Source organism: Miniopterus natalensis, chromosome 7 (genome assembly GCF_054644295.1).
Source record: "Miniopterus natalensis isolate mMinNat1 chromosome 7, mMinNat1.hap1, whole genome shotgun sequence".
NCBI classification, from domain to species: domain Eukaryota; kingdom Metazoa; phylum Chordata; class Mammalia; order Chiroptera; family Miniopteridae; genus Miniopterus; species Miniopterus natalensis.
Genome location: NC_142087.1, coordinates 31401114 through 31406972, shown reverse-complemented (window position 1 = coordinate 31406972; position 5859 = coordinate 31401114). Strand labels below are relative to the sequence as shown.

General features: G+C 38.4%; 1 long non-coding RNA gene across 1 annotated transcript; it reads left to right on the top strand.

Moving 5' to 3' along the window:
• The first annotated feature begins 1369 nt into the window (after window positions 1-1369).
• LOC107536316 (uncharacterized) lies at window positions 1370-5651 on the top strand. Its single transcript, XR_001603119.2, has 4 exons — window positions 1370-1707; window positions 4449-4566; window positions 4667-4771; window positions 4872-5651. It is a non-coding gene; the product is annotated as an uncharacterized LOC107536316 (long non-coding RNA).
• Window positions 5652-5859: the final 208 nt, after the last annotated feature.

Here is a 5859-nt window from a genome sequence, read left to right as displayed (position 1 = left end):
AGTGGGAGAGGGAGGCAGAGAGAGTCAGAGGGAGGTGTGGCTCAGGAAGCAGGGCCGAGAGATGCAACGTTGATGGTTTTGAAGGTGAGGGTCATTGGCCAAGCGCAAGCCGCTAGAGGTTGGGAAGTGGAAGGAAATGGACTCCGGCCTCGAGCCTCCAGAAAAGAGGTATCCTGCTGGCATCTTGAGGCCCATCGACATCAGTGAGGCCCATTTTGGATTTCTGAACTACAGAAGTGATCAATAATAAATTTGGCTAACCTTGTAGGACTGTGTGACAGTGGTCATAGAAACTAGTACCGTGCCCCAGATACATGCTCTGCTGTGCATACATTTTATATGGCATCCCTTCAGACTAGAGTGCCTTTATATGTTCATTCATATTTTCCCCCAAAGATTGAATCCTATCAGGCCAAGAAGTATTACTATTTGTAATAATAAGTTACTAATATCATACTTTTGGCCACATTTTGGTGCTTAATAGCACGTAAATCAAATACCCTGGAATTTAACACAGAAGAAAATCTTAGCTCTCTGATTTTCAGTTTTTTCATTTTATTATAAAAATTAAAAATGTACAATTTATCATTATGGACTTGAATATTACTGTGTAATTGAATATTAAAATGAAAGCATTATACAGATACGAAGTTTTATAATGATTTAGCTTTATATGGTAGTTATCTGCGTCTCACAGCCCTTCTCCCAACTCATCTAGGAAATATTTGAAAAGTAAGGACCAGTTTTACTTCATTTAACTTCATCTCTTCTGCTGGCTGTATCATGTAGATTTATTATTTATTCAAAAATAGTCATGTATTCAAATCAGTTTAATTGAATATAGTAAGGATGGGTTAGGCAAAGAAGGTGTAATGAATTAAGGAGAGAATAGAAGTTTCATTGTCCTACTAGCTGTCACTTCTTTCATTCCCATCTCAGATTTCTCTAAGACTGCGTTGCCTCTCTTGTCCTTAGCATCTGCAATATCATTCACAGCACTTTCTAAAGGATGGGTAAAACCCGGATGGTGACAATGATATAACGAGAGAGTTATATGATTTATACAACTTCTACAAGTAAGAAAACACATTTGTTCAATGCACATCCGTAATCTTCACTGATGAGCTGTATGGTCCAATGGTCCCTTTCTTTATCATGTTTTAGCCAAAGCCAAGTTCTTACCAAGCATCCCTGAGTCAGGGTTATGGCAATGGGAGGCAAAGCTCCGATGCAAATATGCAAAATGTTTAAGTGGGGACCCTTCTCTGAGTCCCTGGGGGTCTCTTCTTCTGAATTCCTTCCCTGGGTTGTGAAAACTCCATCGCCATCCGGGGGGTCTAGAATTCCCCTGTTCTCACTGACTTCCTCCAGTGCTGAAATCCGGACCAAGGCAATCTGGACTCCTTTACACTCCTTTAAGCCTTCCAGGTTACTTGCAAGTTTAAGATTTTCAATTAACTCTGGAATGAAAAGATTTGGCCGCGTTGGGAAGAATTTCAGCCATCACTGAGCAAGTTAGGAAGGCATACTTTGGAAGCAGGGGTCTAATTTTCTAAAATCGCATCACCTCGGTAGCAGCATATTCTGCGCCCTTCGGAGACCAGCCCTGTTCTTCCTATTACGCAGCACATCAGCTTCTGGACTCGAAATGTCCCTGACCGTGGGAAAATAAGCCACATTTCAAAGCATCATCTCTGCAAAAATGAGGTTTGTAATAAAGTTCCTCCTTAGAGTATTTCATTATTACTCTTATTGTAAGGTTTAATCACATTTTTAAAGCATATTGAGATCTTTTAAGGATAACAGTTTACCAATAAAAAATGTTTTCTGTTACCTGTCATCTTCTATCATGCTACACACTAGAAAAATATACCTTTTTATATTGGAAGGGAAGAAATATGTGTGTTTGCGGGGGTGCTAAATGCTTTATGATAGAATGATGCAGATCTATGAAATTAATTCATGAACCCGAGCAGTTTTACAAGGCAGGTCATAAGAGCTATGCTTGATGAACAGCCCTTGTCCAGAATTAATGCTCCCGTTTCCTCACATCTGTGTCTGGCGTTTACACGGAAGCGATTTCACTCTGGACTTGCCAGTTCACTTAACCTCATGCTTCTCTCCTATAATGCTTCGTCATTTTTCAGATTTTCCATCTCTATACTGCTTTTTGGCAGCAATGATTCACTGCCTAGGAAAAACGCTGGGATATGTTATATTACATCATAAGCAAAATCTTTATGTTCCTTAAGATTTACCTTGGTAGTTTTGTATTGCTTAGACCTTTAACACAAGCTACATAGTTTGGGTAATTTCTTAATTTAACTGTGAGGTTAAAAGTCGTGCATATTTAGTATTAATTACACCTTCCAATGCATGAAAAACAGTCTATAGGCTATTTGAAGTAAATTTGCTAAAACTGATTCGAAAGGCCAAATTAGTTATTTATAGCCTTGCTGGAAAGGGAGAAGAAAACAGAGTTGTTTTAAGCTTCTTATGTCTAAATGTTTCCCTAATTACAGTGTGAGTCAACATGAGCAAGCACACCATCACTTTAGAACAAATGGAAAATCTTACAATGCTTGGCTGGGTGAGCTGCTAAAACCCAGAAATACTGATTGTCCATTTTAAATTTATAAAATGCATTAGAGGCACATTCATACTGAGCTAAATTAAAAGTCATGTTCATGCAAATAAATAAAATAGAAGTGAAATAAATAAAAATTTTAAGTGCATTAACCAGATAATTCAGGGAAGTCAGTCAAAACTTTCACCATTGGCACTGCCAGTTTCCTTTCTAGAATATTTTTTTTCTTTTGGATTACCATATTTTTGAATCTTCTATTTGTAATGATCACAACAGCATACACACTAGGCACAGTTATTTTAATCATTGTTTCATCAATAGCAATCATAATAACTTTAGGAAACATCAAAATATAGAACTGTATTCCAGGTTTCATATGCATTTTTACCACACACTTCAAATCTGTTTATGCTTTAAAATTACTGGATGTTAACGTTTATGCCTTGAATAGAGGATTAAGGTGCGAGTTATGTATCAGAATGAGAAATAAAGGCTGAATTGTTTACAAGGGCCAGTGAGAGGATGAGCAGCTTAGCCTGATAATTCCATGAAAGACCAGAAAAGTAAGCAATATTTACAAATATATAGACTGTATTTTATTGTTGAGGAACAATAAAAAATAAAGCAAACAATAATGTGAGAAACTCCTAAATACAGAAAGCACAAAGGAGCAGATACAGATAAATGTAACCAGATTAAAAAATAAAACCAACTATATGTGGTAGAAATATGTTGCTGACACAGGAACAGTGCTAAGACATTCATATAAAGATGAAAGGGGCTGTGGGACTTTGTCATTGATCTTCAAAGGTTTCTTTGTTCTGAGATTTATAAACTATTTGGAGTCATTGATGCCATTTCAGTGATGCTAAATTCTGTGAGCAAATTTGTTGGGGAGCAGCATCTCCACTTATGCTGATTATGAATGTCAGTGGTGTTGATCCCACCCATTCCCTCCATCCACACGGTCAAAGGCAATGCTGGGGCTCCAGGCAACCTCCGCCCTAGACAGAAATTCATTATCCAGGAGCCATTGCTTCCAGGCACTTCAGCCCAGAGATGGAAGATGTATGCATGCATGTGCTAACCCGCCATATCCACCTCCGTCCATCCGTCCATCCGTCCATCATCCATCCATCCATCCATCCATCCATCCATCCATCCATCCATCCATCCATCACCTATCATGAGTTCATTCCTGATACCCCTGATTCCAGAGTTCCTTTTGATCTTCCCTCTTTACTCATTTAACTTCTTTCTCCCAGAGATAAATTATTTTTTTCATATGCACATAAAATGGATTTGCTAAATAGGTTATAGCATTTATGTGCAGCTCTTGTTTTTAGCCTTACAGTCAAATCACATTGTAAAAAAAAATAACTTAGATGAGTCTTTTCATGGCCACCACTTTTAGCTTTATAACTAGGTTTACTTGTTAGTTTTTATACTGTTTTTTGGGCTTCCTGCCAAATCCTGCTTCGTTTCCATTTATATATATATTTTAAATTAAGTGCTTTTTCCCTTTCAGGATCACATTGTCTCACACTCAATGTCTCTGTTGGTGTTATGAAAAGACTGCAGTACAGGTTTTATTTAAGTTAGTCATCCAAGCAAACGTTGGCCTGGATGTTGCAAATGGCCAAAAGGATGTGTTTAGCTCTCTGGCTCACCTGCCAAGTAGAAATTGAGTAAGCACCATGGTTGAAAATGTATGTTTGAAATAAAGATGACTGAGAGTAGCGATTGACAGTTGTTAGAAGGTAACTAAGAGAAACCTAATAGATGAATGGATCGATATTTTACCTTGGCTTGTAACTCTGTCATGAATACTTGGTCCCTGTACAGCATCCTTTATTTTCAGATGACTGGCTCTCTGTGGTGGACAGCATTTTGTGTGCTTCCCCCTACCCTGCCTCACATTTACATGTTGAAACCAGAACCTCCAATTGGTTGGTATTTGGAGGTTAAGCCCTTAACATGTAAGTGGATCATAAGGGTGGGCCCTCATGATGGGATTTAGTAGCTTAGAAAAAAAGACAGGAGAGAGCTAGCTTTGTCTTTTTTTCTGCTCTCCACCAGGTGAAGTTATAATGAGAAGATTGTTGTCTGTAAACCAAGAAGAGGGGACTCACTAAGGACCCAACCATGCTGGCACCTGATCTCAGACTTCCAACCTTCAGAACTGTGAGAAATAAAAATTTGTTGTGTAAGACACTAAATCTACAGTATTTTTGGTGTAGCAGCCAAACTGACTTTGTAAGTTTCTCTAATTTCATCATTGCAGATCATCATTGGAAAATGCAGTCAAGCAGTCATGGCCTGAAGAAGGGCAGGAGATGAAAAACACACAAAATCAAGGACGTAGTTTCTAGACAAACTGCTTTGGCAGACTTAAGAGATATTGTTAGAGAATTGTGGAGTAAAAAAGACATTTGTCAGGATATAGAGAGATGAGGTCGGTCAGTCAGGAATGAAACAGTAAAGAACAAAGTCAGAACACAACTTACAGGACATTTTGATAAGAGCCGGTCACAGAAAATTCGGGCTCATAGAGGTCAAGCTTTTCCAGCCTGATGCAAACTTTTGAAGATATTACTGTCACGATCAATAAGGAAAATTCAAGTGAGGGAGTTGTACTTTGCTTTTTCTAAAATGACTTTAACCGTGTTCTACATCAGAGAGCTGAGCTGCTAAGGTGAGGTGCCACTGGATAGGAATGGGCAAGAAGTGGGTAGAAAGACGGGCTCATGGCCTAGTGACAGGAAGTTCAAAATGCTTTGATGTGTTCTTCGCTCTCAGAAATGACTTGAAGATTTTTACTGGGAAAGAGTAGCTCTAGATTTTTTTTTGGTGTGTATTATTTTTAGCAAGTCTTGTTGAGAAAGGTTGCCCAAGTGTGATAAGGCTAGAGAGTAGTTTAACAGTGTTTGAAATGAAGGAAATCCTGACACATGCGACGATGCATAGATGAACGTGGAGGACATCATGCTAAGTGAAATAAGCCAGTAACAAAAGGACAAATACGGCTTGATTCCACTCATATGAGGCATCTAAAATAGTCAAATCCATAAAAATAGAGAATAGAATGGTGATTGGCAGGGAAGGGGGTAAAATGGGAAGTTGTAGTTCAACAGATACCAAGCTACAGTCATGTAACTTGAGTAAGTTCCAGAGACCTGCTATGCAACATTGGGCCTAGAGTTAACAATAATGTTATTTGTTCACTTAACATTTTATGAAGCGCGTAGGTCTCATTTTAAGTGTTTTTACCA